The following is a 23,504-nucleotide window of genomic DNA, read 5'->3' on the forward strand; positions in this document are numbered from 1 at the left end:
ATCAATATTCCTAGTTCTGCTTTTACCTCTTACAGGATATGTCTCTGCCTCAGAGGCTTCAGGGAAAAAGGAGTTTAGATCTACAGCATTTAAGTTTTCCCCAGGAACTCTTAGGTCACTGTCTATAAATGGGTTGGGGGCTGGGATAAGGGCTAGAAGAACATATAAAGAGAAAGTGGCAAGCAAACCATGTGGGAAAAAAACCCAAGGAATTAGAAGAGTTGATCTGTCAAATTGTGTTTTCTTGTGCCCTCACAATGTTTCGAAATATTGTCACAGGGTGCCTGGCATGACCCAAAGGAGGACCTTGGAGAAGGGGGTTCTGAGCTGGGCTAGTTCTAAACTACTTGCAAACTGACTTTGGAAAGATCTTACAACATTTTATAAAAACTTTTATAATTATTCTTCATGAAGTTGTAATTATTGAGTCAACCATGCATCTTGCTCCTTACCTGGGAGATACAAGCTAAATATCTTAGATCTGGAGTTGTTGCAAACCAGAGTACTTTGGGGCATGGTGTACCAGAAAAAGCTTTCAGAGACTACATTAGCATAGTGTAAATATCCTTCCAGCAGAGCAGGTCATTTTCTCATTACTCATCAAATGAGTTCCTAAGCATTCGTTACTCTACACGTTGGATCTTTGTAGAAATAACTCACAAGAGCTGAATCATTTCAGAGTGAATTTTCCATCACCTTTCTTCTCTGTATGGCTTAGGCCTTTATAGACCCTGAATAACATAAATCTGCTGGTTCCCTACTGGCAAAGATGACTATGGATTTTTTTTTTTTTAATCAAGCAATGAGAAAACACTAGGGGGAAAAAAATCTCATTATCAGGGACTTTCCTGGTGGCACAGTGGCTGGGAGTCTGCCTGCCAATGCAGGGGACACAGGTTTGATCCCTGGTCCGGGAAAATCCCATATGCCACGGAGCAACTGGGCCCGTGCACCACAACTACTGAGCCTGCGCTCTAGAGCCCGTGTGCCAGAACTACTGAAGCCCGCATGCTCTAGGGCTCGCATGCTGCAACTACTGAAGCCTGCGCACCTAGAGCCCATGCTCTGCAGTGGGAGAGGCCCGTGCACCTCAACCAAGAGTGGACCCTGTTCTCTGCAACTAGAGAAACCCTGCACGCAGAAACGAAGACCCAACCCAGCCAGAAAAAAAAGAAAAAAAAAATCTCTTTATCCTATTAAAATACATTTAAGGATGTCTGGTTTTCCTGAGTAGACTTATATATTTATCCAATGTTTATGTTTTCTAAATTAGACTCTGCTACCTTTCCCAGAGCAAGATGAAGAAGCTCTCAAACAGCATCTTTTTAACATAAGCACAGGAGAATGAGAAATGCTACCGTCATCACAGCATAATCCTGTAGAGCCTGTGGTATTTTCTGTGATGCTTTGAATCAGTCTGACTCTATCCTCTACTGTGTAATTTTTAAAGATGTCAACGTGGGGCATCAGCAGCTGAAAATTCAGAATACCAAGCCAGTCCTCCCCTGTGACTGCCACAGAGCTGTTGCCTACAGTTGAGCCTGCATCACTGACGTAGTTACTTTTTTAGTTTTATTATACTTTTAATCTGTAAAATCCCCCACCTCCTCTATTCCTGCACAAAACTTTCTGCCTGAATGACTTTCAGACTGAAGGCCAAACACATATTTCGTTTCTCTCCACTTCAGGCTTCCCCCCCAAGACTTCTACATGCTGAAAAAGTGTCACATTTGGGGGAAAAAAATCCTGACTTTAAAGGATTTTGTAGTGACATCACCGCATTCGCTGCCACTTCTCCCAGCACATTCCAGCTTGCTCTATAATGAAAGTGAGAACCATAGCTAGGAGTTTTATTGTCAAGTATCAGAGGACCAGGCAGATTTTCTTCTTCTTTATTGTATAAGAATCTTAAATGTTTAATGAAGTAAACAAATTTCAGCAACATGCCATGTTTTAAGAATCCAGCTTTAATAAAAATCCAAACACTATTCATTAATTATTATTGAAAACATTAATATTTCAAAATACCCTTTGGGTCAAGGAATCTTTAAAGAAACAGTGACTTCTACTTATTTCAATGAAAGGCATTGTTTATTAAATTCTTACAGCTCTGCTCGCTATAAATGCCCCCTTTACAACTTTTCCTCCTCTCTTTCCTGGGATTCATTCTCCATTCCCTTTTCTCTCTCCCTCTCTCTCTCTCTCTCTCTCTGTCTCATCACGTGCAGTTAAAAACCTAAGCTCGCTCTCAGCCCACAGAGCAGGGGTGTGTGTTGGGGGCGGGGAGGTGAGGTTCGTTTCCCCCGCCCCAGGCAAGGATTTTCCATTGCCTAAAAGAGGCCATCAAGTGTTAACACTGAGAGACACGACTTCCACTCACACCCTTCCCGGAAAAGTACAAACAGATCCTCAGCCTAGGGCCTCCACGTCCCACGCGCTCCCAGCTCGCCCTCCCCGCGGAGTGCCCCGCGACAGCCTACCCAACACCTGTGAATCATCCGAGAGGCTGCCACCATTTGCATATGACCCCCCTTCCTTGGTGCCTAACGCACACAACAAAGGAGGACAGGATTATTGCTTTATGATTATTCTTTTTAATCTCTCCTATGACCAGCACTAGTAGCTTCTCGCCCACGTCCTGTTTTGAGCATCAGAGGGACCCCAAGCCAGGCTCGACTGGTACCCAGGGTGTGTGCGCTGAATGAAACACCAGAATTTTGTAGCGTCCCAGCAATCCTTGAAGCCGCAGCCCCCCCACATTATCCCACCCCCACCCCCACCCCCACCTCCACCTCCGAAGTCTGGTCAGTCCTAGAAGGCGTGTACGCGCCTCTGGGAACTATTCCTAAGAAACCCAACATAAAATCCCAGGCTCCGATTGCAAATTCAACCCAAACAGCGTTACCTATTTTGCCCTCCGCAAACAACTCTCAACCCCAAGCTTTGAACTCCAGCAAACCCAAGCTGGTTGGGTTAACTACCCTTCCCTCCCCTTTCCCCCAATTCCTTTGAAATCGCTCAGCGATAATTGCTCTGACGTACTTTAAAATAACGTGTACTAATCTCCCTCCCCAACTGACCACATTAAGGCGAACTCCAAGCCTCAATGCTACTTTGATAAAATGAAGAAATCACTCATAAAAATAGCAACCCACGTAGCTTGGCCATATATGGAGCTGGTGAGAGTTGACAGGGATGCCCCTTTGGACTATCTTTTTTAGAAAAAGCAAATCGCAGCTGAAATCTCCCCCCACCCCCTTACCGTCTACTCCTCCTCTGCCTTCCCTTCCCCTTCTATGACTCAATCAAAGACTGAACTCAGCAGGGGAAAATTTTTGTATATATAACCGCAAATATATTGCATATATATCACACATATACATACATACACACACATATATACATATACATACACACGTACACACAAAAAAACAGAATATCAGACGACCAGTCGCGAGATAAATGAGTTTGCCCGTGACCGGGTATTAAAATGGAGTCATAAGAATCGTCCCGTTCTGGTGTTCATAAAAGACTAAAATACAAAGGTTTGCAGTAAAGCGAACTGGGAGCTGAGTCAAGCGCTCGGCACCTCGCGGCTCCTCCCCTCCCACCGCCCGCCCCCATGCTCCCTCCGCCCTCCCCTTAACACACTTCCTCCCCGCCTCTCCGGGAGATGGCTATTAAAAGCTGCTGACGTCAAAAGGGACGGCCATCTTTGATGAGGGCAGAGCTCACGTTGCATTGAAGACGAAACCTCGAGGAGGTCAGGCGCTGTCTTTCCTTCCCTCCCTGTTCGGCGGTTCCTCCACACTTGGAAGCTGCAGGGACCGGGCGAACACCACCCTCTGGAGAAGGCAAGGTAAGGAGCCCCCCTCCCCAGGTCGTGGTTCTGGCTCTAGATGGCTACATACCCAGAGGGGACCACAGCTGGGCAGACCAAGTGAGCTTGGGCAAATACAAGAATTTGTGCACCTAGGGTGCGGTATTCCGTGTGTGCGCGTCTGGCTAGACTCCCGCCTGGGGCTTTATAAAGTATTTTCGAGGTGAGCTGCTTGGGGAAGGGATGAATGGGAACAGTGCAGGTGGAGCGATGGGGAGGAAGCGCAAGAATACGTACGGAATAATAACTTACTCTCTTGAAACAGTAGTGGGACCTTCTGTCTCTTCCATTTTGCGATGCAGTTTTAAGAGATGTTTCGGCTGCTGGGTTTTGGGTGTTTTTTTTTTTGTTTGTTTTGTTTTGTTTTGTTTCTGTAGATCAAGACAAACAAACCCTGTGGTTCTGACCCGATTATTATGACTTGTCGTTAGGGCGCTATTATCTAGGGAAGAATTAGGGAGAAGGCAGGGTGTGGGCGCTGGGGAGGCGAAAGAAGGGGGAGTTCCCGCCCCGGGCAAGCTGAGCTGCAGCCGCCACAGCAGCCTCCGTGCCCCACGGACTTGATTTATGCCGCCTGCTCCACGTCAACTGCAGGCTGGCGGGAGGCGGGCGGGTAGTGCTGGGTGGGAGGGCTCTGCGCAAGGCTGGCGGGGGCGGGGGCTCGGGCTCGCCTCCGGACTGCGGCGGCCAGCGGTCAGCACCCTGGACAGCAATACCAAGGGACTGCACTGGAGCCCGCGACCTTTCAGCACCGCGGATAGTGGTCCGGCCGCCCCGGCGCACCTACCTGCGGCAGAGATGCCTGGCTGCGGCTAGATGTTCCAGGGCTGCAGGCCAAATTGCTTCTCTGAGACTTAGGTCTCACAGAGACCCCTAATAGAGCAGGTGTAGTAGGTTAAAAGAAAAAAACAAAGGAAAAAAAAAAATCCTGCCTATAGGACTCCTTTGGAAACAATTACCAGCTCCCATCCTTAGCTCCTGCATAGCCTAAAAAAAAGAAAAAAGAAAAAAGTCTACTTGTGGAAATTTTCTATGTTGCCCTCTCTCCTCCACCCCCCTTTTTAGGTAAAAAACAAACACATTTTTAAAACTCTGCATTTATCCTCCAGTCAGAAATCAAGGGTTTTGTTTATTTCTGTTTTTTTTTTTTTTTAACACAGAATAGATCTGTCTACAGATCCTGGGTGGTCATGAATGAGGTATATATGAAGATGCCAACACAATCTGTTTATAGGAGCGACATATCTTTCTACATGTTTCTATTTGATTAAAAATGTAGGGGTAGTTGAACTAAGCAGAATCAACTTTAATAATGAATCCTTCTTCCTCTTCCCCATCCTTGTAATTAGGCATTGACACAAGCACACGCCCATAAAAATACATCTCTAAGAAATATTACAGGTCTTACAGGGTATAGATTTAACCTCTTTGGCCATAGTTTCAGAGTGAGGAGAAGTATTTCCTATGGACATTGGTTATCTCAGGATAGTTTCTGATTTTGACAACATTAAGACTGGCTTTCCTCAGGGGAATCTAACTGTGTCCTTCAGCGTGATGCAGATGAAAGGACCCATGGTGTTAGACTGAAACTGGACTCTGACCTAAAGATCTACTGCAATTTCCATTACAGCATTGCGGGATTTTGCTGAGGCAGTAATAAGTACTTTAACCATTTTCTACTCTGACGTTTGGAGCCTGTGAGTGAACAAAAATTATCACAGGGATATTTCCAGCTGTTTGATATAGATAAAATCAACATAAAATGACCAGGAACAAAATTGTGCTATTTGAGTAGTTGTTAAATAAGAGTAATAGCGTCATATGTAAGAATGTTTATACAATGCATTAAAGAAATGCTATCATGATTCCCCGAAAAGCCTTAAAATAAGATCTTGGATTGGGTTTAGTTAGTCATTAACTCCAATCATTTATATATTAGAGGTACTCCAATGCCGTGTCCACATAGAGAAGGTACTTGCATTCCCAGCTATTTATTTCCTAGTGTTTTTTTACGGATAACCATGTGGTTCCATATAAGTATATACTGCTCTGTTGCTGGATATGGATGTAAAATTATTATTCAAGAGTATGTAACTGCATGGAAGAATTTTACAACTCTGCAATCTGCAGATGAAATAAATAACTGTGTTTCAGTGATAGGAGGAGGGGAGACAAGATGGGTAGGAGTCTTGAAAAATGCTTTGACTTCATGCTGCATGTCCAGACAGCTCTCTGCGTAGTTGCGACAAATGAAAAAGCCTAACACTGCCGGAATTATGTGCTTGGATATTAGTAATTACTGCTGGGTTTGTTTGCTAGTGGAAGACTGGAGTAGTGAGGGCAGAGGTAGAGGACTGCAGTGAAGCTGGCAAAGGGTGCAAATCTGGGAGGAAGTGGTGATGTGCACAATTATGGAGCTAATAGCTTACTGAAAAGTTTTTAAAAAAATGTAATTGAAACATGAATTTAACATTTACATTATTGATAAGCTTCAGGAAAAAAATCAAGAGATTTCCTATTTTAAGTTTTAAATTTTAACAATCCAGGGCAATATGGTGAGCAGAGGCAGGAGCAGATGGACATAGAGATGTGCCAGGAAACACTCACACAGACCCTCCAATGGTACCTGCTTGTTTGCTCATTGGCATTTTCTGCTTTACCACCTTGGCATTCAGAATATGAAACAATTTGTAATCATATTAACCTCTCCATGGTAAAATCTCCCAAGAATTCACAATTTTATTTTTACTTCGTTAAACATGCACAACCACACATGCACAAACACAATACAAACTGCCTCTGAATTAGCTTATATAAAGACATTTCTAAACTCTAAGTGTTGACCCCAGAGTGATGGTTATCAACCAGAAGATTGATGTGTCTGCCAGTAGCACCTCTTCTCATAGCAGCCAGCCTTCAGCAGAGCGTGTAGGTTTTGACGATTAGGAGAAATGAGAGATAATTTGAGAAAGAGGTTGACAAAGGAGACATGAAAGATAAAAATAGATAAAACTGCTTTTTATATGATGTACTATGAATAAACTATTTTTCTCACATCATGGAACTGCTTTACAATTCTATAAAGGTAAGGAGATTGGTGTTTTCAACCTCAGTGCTAAATATATTTCTGCAGTGTCATCTCTTGTCAGCAGGGACCAACCTGATTGGAAGATATTGATCAATCAGTGAGTACCAGATACATAAATGAACCCCACTGAGGATGTAAAATCTCATGCTTATATAGTCTTTGACCTCAATAAGTTTAACATCTAGTACTCTTAATGAAAACAACAAACAATAAAAATTAATAATACCAGAAGGAAAATGCAATAAAACAGTAGAAGAAAAATCATGAGGGAGTGTATAATTATTTGCCAAGTCAATGTGACCAAAAATAAGGAATGCAAATTCTGAGAAGGACAATATTTCAGTAGACTAGATTGATCCGAGACAGGAAGCAGGACCTGAGCTGGTTTTGGAGGTTGGAGAGAAGTGAGGGGACTCTGCTAAGTAAAAGTTATAGCATAGGCAGAACTACAAGTTAGGCAAGCCCAAGTTATGGTCAGCAAACCCTAAAAATTCCCATGAATTTGGGTGAAGTGGGACGCTTATAAAGGGGAATATGCTGGAACTGTGAGTTGGAGCCGTCTATGAAAAGCCTTGAATGCCACACTGAGTACTTAGTGCTTTATCCTCTAAAGTTGATTTCTGAGCAGAAGCTGATATAACAAACTAACCATGTCTTTTTTAGCATCTTGGAATTGCTATTGACTGAGTGGAATTAAATTTACATTCTTCCAGAAATAGAGGGAAGCAAACTGTTATCATAAAGGATGATTAATTTAAAAAATAATAACCAGTCCTCATTTAGTCATCTATTACCACCCTTCAGTATATACATGGGCTTCTAAGTCCTACCCAGAAGTTAATTGTAAGTTTCAAATTTTCATTATTGACTAGAACAAATTATTCAAGATGAGTGCCTACCAAGAAGATTGAAAATCAGGTCAGGCATCTGGGGATGAGAGGTGTCCAGCAGGTACACTTGAATAATAAACATGCAGAACACTCTCTTGGACCCTCTGAGTATTCTGCATTGTCAAATACGCTGACTGGATAGATGAAAAAAGATGCCAGGTTTTCTGTTCATGTTTCAGGCAGCATGACACATAGAACCAGCTCCAAGTGGCTAAAACTGGAAAAAAAAAAAAAAAAAGGAAGGAAGGAAGGAGGGAGGAAAGAAAGGAAGGAAGGAAGAAAGGAAAAAAGAAAGAAAGGAAGAAAGAAAAAGATACTATGGTAAAATTTTGAAAAACTGAGGTGAGGTGGGCAGTATATCATATTTCTTTCCCTACCATCCTAGCATTCTAGCTGACTTTTGCTGATTACCCTCACTCCAGGGCTTGCTTGAGGTCTGAACTATACCCATTTCATTTTTAATCTTGTGGTTACTACTCTCACAGCAGAGCTTCACAATTCCAAATTCTGACAGAACTGCTGAACTGAAAGAGTAAATGGCTTCATGTGGAGGAATAAATGGCAGTTGCAGACATAGATCTTGTTGCCATTTCAATTCTCACTCTGAAGTGTCAAGGGACTATTCTCATCTGTTCTTCACCAAAACACTGGCAGGAGAGACATCCATAGGATAACTTGTTGATTTCTAAGCTGACTCCCTGGGGCAAAATTGGAGGTAGTGACGTTTGATGCTTTAGGAGGTCAGACTGGTGGTTATTAAACCGAGTGCAGAAGGCCTTCCAAGTTATTAAGTAGGAAGGAGGAGATATGACAGAGCATTGAGGAAGCAGGACATGATGAGTGGAGAAAGAGGTTTTAAAAAATTATTCTTACAAGAGGAAAGAGGCTTCAGAGAAATTTCCAGAGAATGCTATCTGCACTATGAACTCTTCAGAATTACTGTCATTGCTGTAATGATAATAGCTACTTGTTTCTACATAATTTTCTTCACAAGGATCTCAAAGCACTTCACCCAATATAAAAGTCCAAGCAGTTTCTGATTTCCAAGTGAATGGTACAAACCATAGTCATATATGATATTAGATAACATTTCATATATGATATTTAGGTAACATTTAGTAAGCCATAAATCTGATTTAGAACAGAGATACCCAAAGCAGTGATTAAGGGTCTAAGCTCTTAATTATATACTCTGCTACCTCTTGCATCATCCACATTTTTCATACTGGCTAAATAAGGCACAGAGAATGTATATGATTTTTTTAAATTAATTAATAGGTCTGTGGGAGAGAAGAGTGAACCACTAATTCTAAAAGCTTTTACCTGTACTAGCTCACTGAATCCTCATAACAATCCTATAATCAGGGTACTATTATTATTTCCATTTTACAGATGAGGAAACTGAGGCAAAGAAAACCTAAATAACTTGCCTTACATCACAGAACAGAGCCAGGATTTAAATGCAATCACTCTGACTCCAGGGTCTAAGCTCTTAATTATATACTCTGCTACCTCTTGCATCATCCACATTTTTCATACTGGCTAAATAAGGCACAGAGAATGTATATGATTTTTTTTCTTTTTTTTTTTTTGGCAATATCTTTTCCCTTTCAGTTGGACAGCTGAGCATGATGGCAAGGATGCTGATCAGGAGCCAGGAGACCTGGATCTAGCCCTGAAGCAATTGCTTGTCATTTTCGTTAAATAAGTCATTCAACCACTACTGAACTCAGTTTCTTCATCTGTAGAATGACAGCGGAATTGAACTAATGTTTTCCAGTATCCTTGCCATTCAGAAGTCAATGATATCGGTGGTGGAAGCTCTAGGTAGTAAGTCTGAGGCCAGTGACCTGGTGGTCTCAGATGGCACTGCCTTAATACTGCTTCAGTAACTGACCTGACTCCCTCCCTCATTGTAAGATTAATTATATCCACAGCACCCCCTGCAATCTCTCTCTTTTTTTCCCTCAGTAATTTCTTTGACATCATCTTTCTGAAGTCTTTCTGGTCAGACTTGAGAAATCCTGACTTTTTCCTCAAAGCCCTGATCTGAGTCATCACTGCTATGGGGATCTCCCCTCCTTCTCAATCGGATTTATTGCTGTCTGGCACAGACTATTTTCTACAACCTGCCTAAACTTTTTATAATTCTTTTTTCAACCTAATTAACTGTTTTAAAAAATTTCTTTCTAGACCCCCTTTTGATCATGTCTTTATGTATGACTTAAAGCAATTTATTAGCTGCTATTTCCTCATTCCTCTTTTTTTCTCTGCCTCTTAGAAAAGGGGAAACAGAAGCTTTTAAAGAGTCTGTGAGCTCTTAAGTACTTAAAAAGTAACATTTCCATATGACCTGAGTTACATGATTTAAGTAGCCAGCTCAAAAACTAATAAAATTTGGAGGATGGAGAGGTGGTGGTAAGATAACATTACAAAAAAGCTTCAAGGACAAGAGACTAGGAGAGGAGGAAGCTTTAAAGCCTATGAGATATAAAGTTCAGAGGCTAGCAGTTGGCGGTACAATATTTATTAATTAAATTCACAAGTTTCAGAAAAGCCATGTTCTCCTTGTTGCTATAAACTCATTCTTACTGCAGATTTCAGCATCTTTCCATCACAGTAAAGCATTGACAAGAGGAGTTGCTAACTGATTTTCTTACTGCTGACTCACAGAGATTAGCTTCAGTAGTGATTAACTGATGAGAAGAACAAATCTGTATTCCCAAAAAGAGATGGGGAAAATCCTGGTTAAGGGTTAGTGCTTCCTTTTAAATGCTTAACAACCATTCTGGAGAAACTCAAAGTGAATTAACAATGTTCACACCAGATTGGTACTGAATGACAGCTGTGCTAGGTTTATGAACTGCTTTCTGTGGTCATGGAAAAATAAATTCGATCCTCTTAGCTTGTAAAAGAAGCTGAATTATGATCCCTGTGAAGGGAAAATTAAAAGAACTTACTTATCTTTTATTCTATTTTGGGGTTTTTGTTGTTGATTTGATTTGCTTCCTATTACCCAAAGATGGCTAATTCTCATGTCTTAAATTGAGACTTTGCACTTTCTGCTGACTCACCTCATTTTATACTTGAAGATGGCCCATTTTATACTTGAAGAGCAATGTTATTTTCCTGCTAGAATGGTAGGTCTGACAAAATGACCATCTGGTCCCAGCTTCCACATCACTTCCTGTATCCAAATGACCCTAGTTATAGATTTTGAACTTAGGAGATGACTTTTCATGCCTGCAGGCTTGAATGAGTGTTTTCTGTCCTTTACTGATGACAACATGTAAGAAAGTGAAAGCCTCTTAGGTGCCCCCTGAGGCCAGAGTTGCCCTGTACTCCTGCCTCTTTCCTATTCTAGAGAAATCTCTCAATTCAGCTCAGAGAGTCCTACAAGTTGAACAGAATTCCCTTCCATGGAGAATCTCAGACCAAATTGCTGATCACCTTTATTCATGTTTTGTACAATTTCATAGAATAGTGACTGACAAATTGCAAAACAGTATATTTCTTAAATTTCCCTGAAGTTAGTCTGAGGTTGGTCTGACAGCTAGTTACAGGTAAATCACACTGCAGCTTTTCCATTGATAAACAGAAAGTAGAAGGAAATAAATGCCAGTAAGTCTGCTAGAAAGAACACTGGCAAACAATTTCAATATGCAGTAGTCCTGTCGAGTGAATTTTTTTTATTTTAATAAGAAAGTCCATTATAACTTCATTATAACACTAGAAATCAAGATAGTGTTCCTAATTTATGCCTGAGAAATTGCTGAATATATCTACTTTTTCCAATTTCAAGATGACTATTCCTGTATTCCTCAAACATAAATCAGCTGTCATTATGGCACTCTTCACTAATTAATTAATTCAACAAATATTTATTGAGCATCTGTCATGTACCAGGAAAACATAGTACTGGTTACTGAAGATAGAGCAGTGAATAAAACATGAATGATTCTGCCCTCAGTGTATTTTGATGGGCATCCCTTCTTGAGGTATTATTTTAGAAGACATGTTTCACATAGAATCCCTTTTAGACTCTAAGACATTAACCCAACTTAGAAAAGAACTTGGCTGTCTATCCAAAATATGCAATTGACCAAAGGTTTCTACTGAGTGATCAGTGTCCATGGAAGGGTTGCTGTCATAAACAGAATGTAAATTAAGAACCAGCCTCAGCCATCAAGGAACTTAGTAAATATCTAAGATATGCCCTTGTATAAATTTGCCTCTATTTATGTGGCAGTATTGCTAAAATTTCCTTTCAGTACCTGTTATATTCCAGTATCCCGGTCTCTCCATATATAGACCATTCCCCACCACTCATGGGGAGAACAGGTCAAGCTGCAAGAAACATGGTCTCTCCTAGGCTAGAAAACCTAGTCCCAACTATAAAATTCGTGAAGCAATGCGAGAATAGAATGACAGAGAAACGGCAGCATCTTTTGGATGACAGTACCTCCCGAGCCAATCCACGTTCCTCCTCTGAAAACTCCCTATCATTAAACAAGTTTACACATTCAGGATCAAATAGAAGAATGTATTAGTCTCCCAACTCTTGCTTTTCAAAATTTATCTCTTCTTACCAATGAGCAATGCTCCCATTTATCACATTGCTTTGTAATTATGTACTTATGCATTTCTCTTCCTTAACAGAATATAAAAGTCTTTGAGAGCAAGGGCAATATCTTAACTATCTTTGAATCCTCAGTACCTATAACAGTTCCTGTCACACACCAGCTGTACAGGAAAAGAATGAGTGAGTGGGGATACCAGCTACCCCTTTGCAGAGAAAAGAATTCTACCACTGTAAGTAATTCCTTCTTTAATTGGTCAGATGTTATGATCAGAACAACTTGGGAATGCAGATTCACCCTAAATATTGGAATAAAATTATGTCCCAAGGAAGCACTTTTGTTCATCCCAACTAGCTGCCAAACTTTGGCAAATAATTTGTTTTTCTGACCTGCTGTTTTATCGCCTATGCATCAGGGGCTAAAATGCTAATGAAGAATCTGAAGAGTCTCATGAAAAGCATTGCTAAAAGCAGGTTTATATAAAGAAATGAAGAACCATTGCCTATGACCTATTTAGGTCAATTTCACATATAAAACAAAGCTGTTTAACATATATAAAATAATGCAGTTAAAATTCTTTACTTTTCATTAATATGGAAAGAATATTTTTGATGCCCCTCTTCACATACATGTTCACTGAGACATATAGTCATCAGGGAAGTAGATTGGTGGCTTCAGCCATCTCTTGTCTTTGGGGCCACATATTTGCTGCTTCTCTGTTAGAATTGGTGGCATGGTGTATACAAGCTCTCCATGTTGATTTGGCTTCCTAGAAAATGTCCTCCAAACACATCAATTTCTAACCTATCCTTTCAAACATCCAGTGTCCTCTTGCCTAGGAGAGAAAAATAAACTGAGGCATGATGTGGTAAATCAGTCCCATTTATCACTGAGAAAAAGCCATTACCATTGGAGCATTGAATGTTGCACTTTTCCCCCCAGTCCTTCTTATGAAACAACTCTAAAACCACTGTGCCCTACTTTCTCCAGCTGAGAATGAAGGTACCACTTGTTGACCATAAGAAAAAAGTAACTAACTTATTGAATGCCCATTGTATGCTGAGCTAGACCCTCGGCATACATTATCTCATTTAATTTCCATGGCAACCTTAAAAGCATTTGGAATTCTTGTCTCTCTGACTACAAAGCCCACGTTTTTCCCCACAACCTCATGAATTTTCCCATGAGTCGCACACAATCCATTGAGATCTTCTAATAGAAAGTATGCTCCTGATATGTAGAACATGAGTCAGCAAAATCCAAAGAACTCAGTCCTGTGGTCTAAAAAGTCGGGTGAGATGTGGTGGTATGAGCTACCTGGAGAAACTAAATATCCAGACAAACTCATGGAGCACTGGATTAAGAGTCAGAGGGCTGCATACTTGGCCCATCTCTGCCACCTCAGTTGTATCACCCTGACCAACTTACCTAACTTGAACTGAGCTTCAGTTTTCATATCTGTACAAAGAAAGCAATAGCTACCATGCATACATCCTGTGGTTGTTATGTGACTCTGAGCTAATGCTTGTGAAGTATTGTTACCTCCACTTGGGAGAGAAGAATGAACTGTTGTTATCATGTTCCATTGTCCGCTGTTTGCCGTGCCAGATTTCCAGTGTTCTTATTGCAAGCCATATGCTTCTTTTCCTCTTTATAATGTGGATTTTGCTTAAAGAAGTAACAGGTCCTGCCATCACACTATTTTTTAGCTTGAGCAGCATGCATGATAAAATGGGAAAATGTGTCAACAGTCTTTGATTTTTCTATTTGTGGGAGGGTTTTTTAAATGCCTTTGAATTGCATCTCTGCTTTGGCTTTGTGACTTTCAGGATAACTTTTGGAGATGAAGAAGCTCAGGTTATGCTTTAATGAAACACTGGTCCCCTCTTGTTTAATGCATTGGGTGTTAAGGCCCTTGAGGAGTTAAAAAGAAATGATATGCAAAATTACTTGCCCTTCTTTAGCTTAAGAAAAATAATTTTGCTGTGAGCTATTTAGTGAACCATTATTGAAGCTGCATCTGTTGGCTTCATTTTGTATTGAGTGTAATGTTTTTTGTCGGGGAGTGTTGGGTTCCTTATTAAATATTGCATGTGTGTTTTTGTATGTGCACACAATATATAGGCAGAGAGGTGCAAACACAGACTCTTGCTTACAGCCAGCTTTAAGATTCCTACATGCATCACCTCATTGTCAAAACCTTTAGCCATATTCATATAAACCAATAAACATAAAATATATATAACAGAGCAAGTTATGTGAACTGCAAAATGTATGATCCTAGGCTGCATTCACAGAATGATTCCCCTCCAAAGTTGGAAAATGCTCCCAAAGCAATTATCTATGCAGCAATGACCTCAAATTTTGGGAGAATTCCTGCAAATCTAGGCTTACAGGACAGGAGAGCTTGCTGGGAAAGATTTTTGAAATCCACACTGTCTTTTGAGCACCTACTATGTTCTACTTGTTATATTACTGTCCATTGTAGCTAGTAGTATTATATTTAATTTCTACACAACCTCCTAAATGGTGAACATAATTTTCCACACTTGACTCAGAGAGGATACTGTTTGGTCAAGGTCCTACCAAGGTGCTAATTGCTGCCTCTCTCCCCCTTCATGAACCAACTGATATATACGTTAGTGATGAAAATATCAGGATTTTTGTCAAAGCTTGATTGGGAGAAAATGGTTAGAACCAGCAGCCAGAATCAGACTAGTTCTACTCCTAGTCCTTCTCCAAGTCTAGACATGGAGACCCACCAAAGGAGGAAGGGCTACAGAGATAAGTGTAGTCAGGCACAGCTAGAATACCTTAGGTCCTGCCCCTACTCCCCCACTCACCCCTCCCAGAACATGCCTCAGAAGATTTGCAGCTTGGAGGAGCAGAAAATGCAACCTTGCTATGAGTAAGAAAAAGAAAAAGCCACGTGGAGGACTGAGGTATGCTTGCTCACTGCCCATTTCCCATCTCACAGAGCACTTAAGTGGGGGGTTGGAAGGGCACATAAAGGAAGGGGTGGAAGGGATGGTGGAAACTATCTTCCTAATACTAATCTTCCCAAAGAGTGAAGGTTCCTATTTTAAGGGACAAGGGAGGAATTAATGAGTCTGAGAGGCAGAGAATGGATCCTCCTTCCACACAGCTAATAAGAGAGGGAACTTGAGTTTGAATTTAAGATCCCAAGTGCAATATTACTGACCCTTCAGAATCAGTGGCTCCTTACTCTAGGACACTGGTTCTCAAACTGTGATCTTTGGACCAGCAACATGAGCATCACCCAAGAGTTTGTTAGAAATGCAATCCTTAGGCCCCATGCCATCCTACTGTCTGAAAGTCTAGGGATGGGGGAAGAGTTTTCTGTTTTCATCACCTCCAGGTGATTCTGATGCGTGCTCAAGTTTGAGAACCAATATCCTAGAGATCTTTGGTAGCTCCTTCAAATGTTCACATTGATCTTGAGCTGGGTCTGATGAGGATGAGGTGTTTCCCCTCTTCTCTGCCTTACAAAGGCTGTGACTAGGTATTTGGAGAGAGAAGTGCTGTCCTGGGGCACTGGATAGAAGTCTCCACTCACTCTTCTGACCTAGTTATAAGGATGCTATTGTCCATCAGAATGAGTTTGAAGGATGAGGAAGACTAGTGTCCACAGAATGAAGACGGGGGTTGTGTGTGGGGGACACAGGACTCCTTTGTTATCTTTTTTCCCCTGCAACAATGACTCAATCTCTGGCTCCCAGAATCTTGCTCCCAAAACTTAACAAAGTATAAAATCTCACCAAATGACAGGATAGTCCCTTCTTTCTGCAGTCTGAGCCTGCAGCCTCTGACAGACACCAGAGAGGAAATGGTACCCACTGTGCAAAGGACAAAGCAGATCCCATTGCTTTTGCTTTGGGCTCCTCAATAAACTGCCCCAGGTGCAAGAAGGGGCCTGACCCTTTCCCACTCATCCTGCAATTTTTTGTTTTCTGCTCTGGATCAGAGCACCAATCGCCCTTGGGAAAAAGATCCTGATGGCTCACATCACCCTTCTTTTTTGCCCTCATCTTACATAGAATTATAGATTTGGGTTGCTAGGGCAGAACATACAAATTAGCACTTTTTAGAAAATGACAAATGACTAGGCCCAGAGATAAATAACTTACCAAAGTCACTGTGTGAGCATTACAGCCAGGGCTCCTGACTCACAGTTCAGTGCTCTTTTACTGTGTTGTGCTTTCTTGCCACTTCTGCCTCATCTCTTCCACATTTTCTTTCCAGCACAGGCCCACACCCTGCTCAGGAAATCTCTCAGTCTGCTGTTCCCCTCAGAGGTCTCCAGCCTCAAATGGTAACCCAACATTTATAAAAGCATTCTAGTAACATTCCCATGATTCTGTGCTGCCAGGTAGAGCATCCTGAAATGATTGGCTATATTGCTTATGTCTATTTGGGTTTTGCACACGACAGAAACACCCAAATATAAGTGAATTAGGCAAAAATGGAGATGATTGATTGCTCAAAGAATCTGAGTAAATGTTGAACAGTCAAACCATGGGAAGGGCAGAGAGGTTGCTGGAATTCAGGAACAACTCAGGGTTGAGTTGAGTTGAGTTGAGTCAAGCACCACCAAGGCTCTCGTGCTGCCTCCTCCCTGTGCTTCTTTCTATACACTGACTTCATTTTCTCTTGTTAAAAAGTCATTTCCTCCCTCTATATATCAGAAACATGTACACCTAATTTGTACTCCTTGCACATCCACTATAGAAAATGGACTGCCATTTTCTGCACCCCATGTTAAAAAATCTCAGGGAAAGGCTCTGATTGGTCCAGCTTGGGCCAGGTGCCAAGCTTACACCAATGAATTGAATGAATGCCAACTCCACACCAATGGTGTGGAGCATCACAGAACAGTATGTCTTATGTGCTGGAGCCACACAATTCAGTTGGGGGAAGAACCAGGTTCAAGGTTGACATGATAAGCCATATTATGTGTCCTATATACACAGACAATTTTTAGCAGGTCACTTACCAAACACTTGTATTTGTTTAAAGATATTTTTTTGGTTTTTTTTTACAAGTTGTTTCCCCAATATGATCTAATTTTTTAACTTCATGACAGCTCTGGAAAGGAAGATGATTTTTTAAAAAGTAACCATTTTGTGGATATATAAACTGAGGCCTAAGAAATTTGATTGCCCTGGAAAACATCACCTACCTACTTAAGTTGATGGCACAGCCAGCTCAAAGGATGAAGATTGAACAGATGTTCAGTTTTGCTCCTAATCCATGGATGACAAGCTAATGACCCCTAGGCTTAATACTATCCACAAACTTGTTTCATTTGGCCAATGCTGAGTTTGCAAACATCTTAAATCTGAATGCCTTAAGGCAGAGTATTTCTTCTCCAATTTGCCACAGAGCCTAACACTACATGTCTTCATATACCTGCTTCAGTCCATACATCTGTATTATCTTCCCAACACCTGTAGGCATTTGAGTTTGTTTCCACTGCTTACCAAAGTTGTGGCATTCTTGGTGGTTCTGTGATCCTGCCAGAATCAGATACAGCTAGAAGTTTCCTGGGTTATTTTGTCACAACTTTTCCTAGTCTTAAGTCAGTATTTGGAGACAAGATTGGTTGCCTTAAATAGACCAACCAAGTTTCGGGGTTTTTTTCTTTTTTTGATCTGAATAGAGTTAGCTTTTTTGTTCTTCCCACTGACCCTCCTGGCAGTCTGAGGAAGCCTTTGGATCCCTTTGCAGAGTGGTATGTTTTAATGTATAAAATAAAACACAAAGGATTTCATAGGAAACCAATTATATTAAAGTATAGTTATCAAAATATTTAAATTGTGGATAGCAATATATAATCTTTTAAAAATTAAGCATTAAATAATAATATTTGGTCCAATAACTACCATAATTTCAAAGTGGTGCTGAGAATATGATATTCTGAGATATTTGCAACAGCTATAAAGTGATATGAAAACATCCTGAGATTTCTACTGGTGGCTCATCAGGGTTTGAGCTCTCTTCCTGCCCCCTCGGTGGTGGCGTGGTGGGGTGAAGTCGACGGAGTGGAGGGAGGGGTGTGTCTTCATGTCATTTGGGCGCCAGTGACAGCTGGGAGACCCTGAAGCAGTTGGTCTTTGTTAGGTAACGATTTACGCTAAAACTTAGTGGCTTGAAACAACTATTTCTTACCGCTTATGGGTCTGTGGGTGACCTAGGCGGTTCTTTATTCAGCTGGTCGATTGGCTGGAGTCTTGTTGGTCCACGACATCCTCACTTCCATGAGTGATGGTTGGTGTTGGCTCTCGGCTGGGGTTAATAGGGGTGACTAGACCACATACCATTCAAAAACAGCACAAGAGGACTAGCCACCAGGTGTAGGCACTTCTCAAGTCCAGTGAGGCCACATTTGCTATTGTCCCATTGGCCAAAGTAAGTCACATGGCCAAGTACAGAATCAGTGTGGGAGGGGCCACCCAAGATTATGGATATTGAGAGGGGAATTATTACAGCCATTTTTGTAAAAGTATCTACCACAGCCCCCCAGTCTTGGGAGCGTAAGTCACAGAAAGCCCCTCCATCTGCCATAGGCTGGCTCTAGGCTCTACCTGTCCATCCTGGGGCTGCATAACTTCCACTAAATTCCACAAAGCACGAAACCTGGGCATGCGTTATTATTACCCTGCCACTGTCAGCCTTCCAATTCCTTCCTCAGCCAGATTTGGAGCCCTTGGGCTTAAGTTTTGGATATCCTTGGGTCAAGAGGGCACCTGGAACACCTTGCTGCGTCTCTCCAAGGCAGCTAAGCAATCACAGGCCCAGATGTCTGGTAAATTCAGGAGAAAGTCAAAGGGAAAATTTTTTGCTCTGAACTTTGAGGATGAGTAAGCCTTTCTGGGCTCAAACTGGAAAAAAATATCAGTTTCCTACTGTTTTGTGATGATGTTTCTTTATCTGAAATTTCACTTGGGCTTGTCTCGGTGAAAGCAGTTGTATTTGAAGTTTTTTCTCTGTCCTTCCAGAAGTCCCTCCTGTTTAAGAAAACTCTGATTTCTCCTGTAATTGCAAGATCTCCCCATAATGGTAGAAACAATCCTCAGCCAACCCTTTATCCAATGAGTGCTTTGGAAATGGGAACCCGAGGGATGAGACAGTGGAAAAAACCCTGAAGCCTTTTCAGCTGCGCTGCTGCGTCACGGAAACAAACCAGGCACCTGCATCGGGGCCTTGCAGCAGACCCACGAGAGCCTTCGTCTTAGCTCTTCTGTAGATTAGCAGAGAGCGCCCGGCTCACCCAGCTATCTAGTCAGGCACTCTCAAAGAGCATTCTGAGACCTGACTGTTCATTTTCTCAAATCACTTCAGATATCAGATGGCAGACTCCTAGGATCACACGCTGGGCAGAAGAGCTGTCCACTTGCTTAATCCTCTACCGGCTTCAGGTTACTGAGCCCCCAAAGCAAAAAAACAAAAGAAACTACAAATGTAAAGGCTTCTAAATTATTTAATCGGAATGCCCTCTTAAGTTGGGTCCTCCCAGAAGCAGACCCTGAGGGAAGGATGTAGTGCACATACTTTATTTGGGAGATGATCCTAGGAAGCAGTGGTCAGTGAGCAGGGAAGCTAGATGGGGTGGGAAAGAAGCAAATACAGGGGGCATCAGAGTGCAGGGTACCACCTGCTGGGGTTCAGTCCTGCTAGGACCTCTCTCAGAGGGAGTGCACAATATGCCTGAATTACCCCACCTGAAGGGCAAGGAATTTAGGGTATTTATGTACCAACTCCCATCCTTCAGTGGCTAAGGGCTCTTCCCAGGAGTGTAAACTTGCACCCAGCCCTGTAAGAGGCTAAGCCTACTCCTGAGACTGGAGAGATCCCTAAGGCACCGAGTCATAGATGCTTGTCATAGAGGCTCTCAGAATATACAGGAGAGGTGAGTACCAAGGTGATATAGGTGAAGCATCAAGAATGGCTGCTACGATTTTGCAACTTGTCATCTCCAGACACCCCAAGCATCAAAACAGCTGTCTCCAGCTTTGGCACATTGATATTTCAGCCCTTCATTTATTCAACATGTATTCACTGGGCTCCAACTGGGTACCATTTATTCAGCACCCATCTGCTAGGCATTAAGCTAAGGTTTTTGCATACATCATCTCATTTGATTCCCATGACAACCTACAAGGTATTATTTGTTTCATTTTACAGCTGAGAAAACTGAGATTCAGTGAGTAATTTAAGGTAAGTAAAATTACGTTAGTCCCTCAGCTTGAAAATGACAGAGCTAAGATTCTCATCCAGGTCCATTTTCCAAGTCTAAGCTCCATTCACTGTAACCCCAGCCCAGTTCTCAAGTTGGCTCTAGTGAGTTAACTCCTGTCCCTTCAGTGTTGCAAACCCTCTCTAAGAATAGTGGACTGTCCCTCACATCCTCCAGGCCCCCCTTACCCTGGGCCCTGTGACCACTTTCTCCAAGCTCACTACATCTTTGAATCTCCAGATCCTTAAACACCTTCAACTCACACCCACCCATGATCTGTGCTCCTCCAACCAGTATCAGGGGTTTTGGCAGGTCCTGCTACTTCTGGTTTCCTACTAAAGGAATCGGAGAATCATCTCTTTGTGGCATCTTGTGATTTTAAGCATGATTTCACCCATGAGCCCCAAGCAAACAGGATCAAATGGTTTGTTTTTAAGCATCAGACAAAAATGTAAGTCCCACTTTACTGTTGTTAGTATTTTAAAAATAAAATGGCGTGGGGTGTGGAACAAGAGAGGGAATAATTAATTCCAGCCTGCCAGCAGGGGAGTGGGAAGGAGTCGGCAGCTCCTGCAGTCCCAGGGAGGATACCGCAGCAGTCAACACAGAACTTCAGCCTCCAGATGGCAAAAAAATATAAAGGGGAGCATGTGGGGTGCAAAATGATGCTGCACAGCTCCATTTTAGAGCCATTATATCGGACTTCATGGGAACCCTGCTATCACTTTGAAAAACATTATCGATAGAGCATCAGTGCCAATATGAACTCTGCTGCTCTGAAGTCAGTATTGGTGAGTGGCAGAAACTCTCCACCCCTCACGGGACAAAAACAAATTAAAGTTAGACTTGAAAGAACCAAAACAAGGGGTCTTTGATGGAAAATGCCCTGGTATAGATCAGTGAGTGGAAATTTCACACCATGGGTCCAGAGAGACCATTTAAATGGTACAATCCAAAGTGCTTTAATGGAGAATGAAGGTTAGGGCACCTTGGGTCATTCACACCTAGTTTTGAATCCCATCTTAGATCTCAGCTCTGGGGCCTTTTGAACCACTCAATGTGCCATGCCACCCCTGTGCCCCCAGGAGTAGGGTTACATTGTAGAATCATGGAATGTTGAACTGGAAGAAATGTTGCGAAGCCTTCTACTCAACCCCCTCACTCACAAGTAAGGACACTGTTGTGACTTTGTTATAACGCTTGCTAAGTGGCGCCCCCGCACTACACTGCGATACCCGTGAGCCTTCCCTAAGTAGAGGAGCGGAGGGAGACAAGAGGGGGTAGAAGCCCTCTGACTTGGGGGAGGCAGCACCGGGAACCCACAGGGGCCTCTCTGGAACCCAGGTGTATTCCTTATCTATTGCTGTGTAACAATATTACCTCAAACTTAGTGGCTTAAAACATCTCACACATTCCATGGGTCAAGGGTCTGAGCACCATGTGGCCAGGCTTTCTGCTGAGGGTCTCACAGCTGCCGTCCAGGGGTCAGCTGGGCCGCATCCTCATCTAGAGCCTGAGGTCCTCTTCCAAGCTCATTCGGGTTGTTGACAGATTCAGTTCTTGCATCGTAGGGCCGATTCCTGGCTCGCTGGTTGCCAGGAGCCATTCTCAGGTCCTTTTGCCACACGGCCCCCTTGCAGACCCTCTCACAGCATTGCAGGTTACTTCTTCGAGGCCAGCAGGAGAATTTCTTCAGGGAGGGCCAGATCCCTGGTTTAAGGGCTTTTGCCTAATTAGGTCAGGCCCACCCCAGAAAATCTCCCTTTTGATATCTTAAAATCAACTGATTGGGGACCTTAATTACACTTGCAAAATCCCTTTACCCTTTTCTATTGAACATAAGCTAATCACAGTGACATCCTGTCCTATTCACAAATGCCCACACTCAATGAGAGGAGATTACACAGAGAGCTATGTGGGAACCTTGAGAGCTGTCTTAGAGTTCTGCCCCGACCCTGGGGTAAAGGCCAATTCTGCTTCCTGCAGCCATCTACAGGCTCCTACCCTAGAGGACACCTGGATCCACGTCGCAGTCAGCGGCCTCCCAAATGACCCTTTCTCAGCAGCCAGCTCTCGCTCTGAACTGGATAATTTGGTTGTTTGCAGACCTGCCTGCCAGCCTGAGTTGGGGCCCGTGTGCACTTTTCTGACCTTGATTGCCTCAATCCACAATCATTGTTCCAGAAGAGGCAAGGCCCGCAGAGCCCTGGAAGAGCAGGCAGGGACCTCTAGAGGAGTCGACTCACAGAGTTTGCTATTAGCAGCCCTGGAGACTGACGCAAATGACTTCATTCGCTCTGTGGAGCCAGCAATCACTGTGGGCACTGGGGATCCTTGACATGAGCTACGGATACGCCTCTGTGAAGCAGCTGCTGGGGGTAATGGGGATGCCCCGCGGCCTCTCTGAGCTTCCATGGAGCTGAGCAAGAGATCTAGGGCAGCCCACCCTGCTCAAGAGAGGCCAGTGTGGACTGTAGGGCCCTCAGCATGCTGAGTCCTGCCAAAGCTGGGCTGCCCTGAACCAGAAAGAGCAGCGAGGACTTGGCCAGAAAGACAGGGATTGGGACAGACCTCGAGGGGGCATGCTGGCCAAGGGGTGCCATCGTGGGGCAAGGGTGGTCTCTTTGTTCTATGATTTATAGGCAGCCCGGCAAAGCCTCCTGGGCCTCCGAGGTCATCAGTGGGTTCAGATCCTCGTGTTGTGGCATTGGAGTACAAAGCACCGTCGACTCTCCCTCCCTCCCTCCCTCCTTCTGTCGCCACCATGTATTTATTGAGCATCTATTACATGCCTAGTGCTGCTCTAGGC

General features: G+C 42.8%; 1 protein-coding gene across 2 annotated transcripts in view; it reads left to right on the plus strand.

Moving 5' to 3' along the window:
• Positions 1–3,704: 3,704 nt before the first annotated feature.
• SNAP25 (synaptosome associated protein 25) overlaps positions 3,705–23,504 on the plus strand; it is an 83,118-nt gene continuing 63,318 nt past the window's right edge. For both annotated transcript variants that reach the window (XM_082428240.1, XM_082428239.1), the window contains exon 1: positions 3,705–3,859. The gene's annotated coding sequence lies outside the window, so the exon portion shown is untranslated. The remainder of the gene's footprint in view (positions 3,860–23,504) is intronic.

The sequence above is a fragment of the Balaenoptera physalus genome (genome assembly GCF_965194825.1).
Source record: "Balaenoptera physalus genome assembly, chromosome: 16".
Classification (NCBI taxonomy): domain Eukaryota; kingdom Metazoa; phylum Chordata; class Mammalia; order Artiodactyla; family Balaenopteridae; genus Balaenoptera; species Balaenoptera physalus.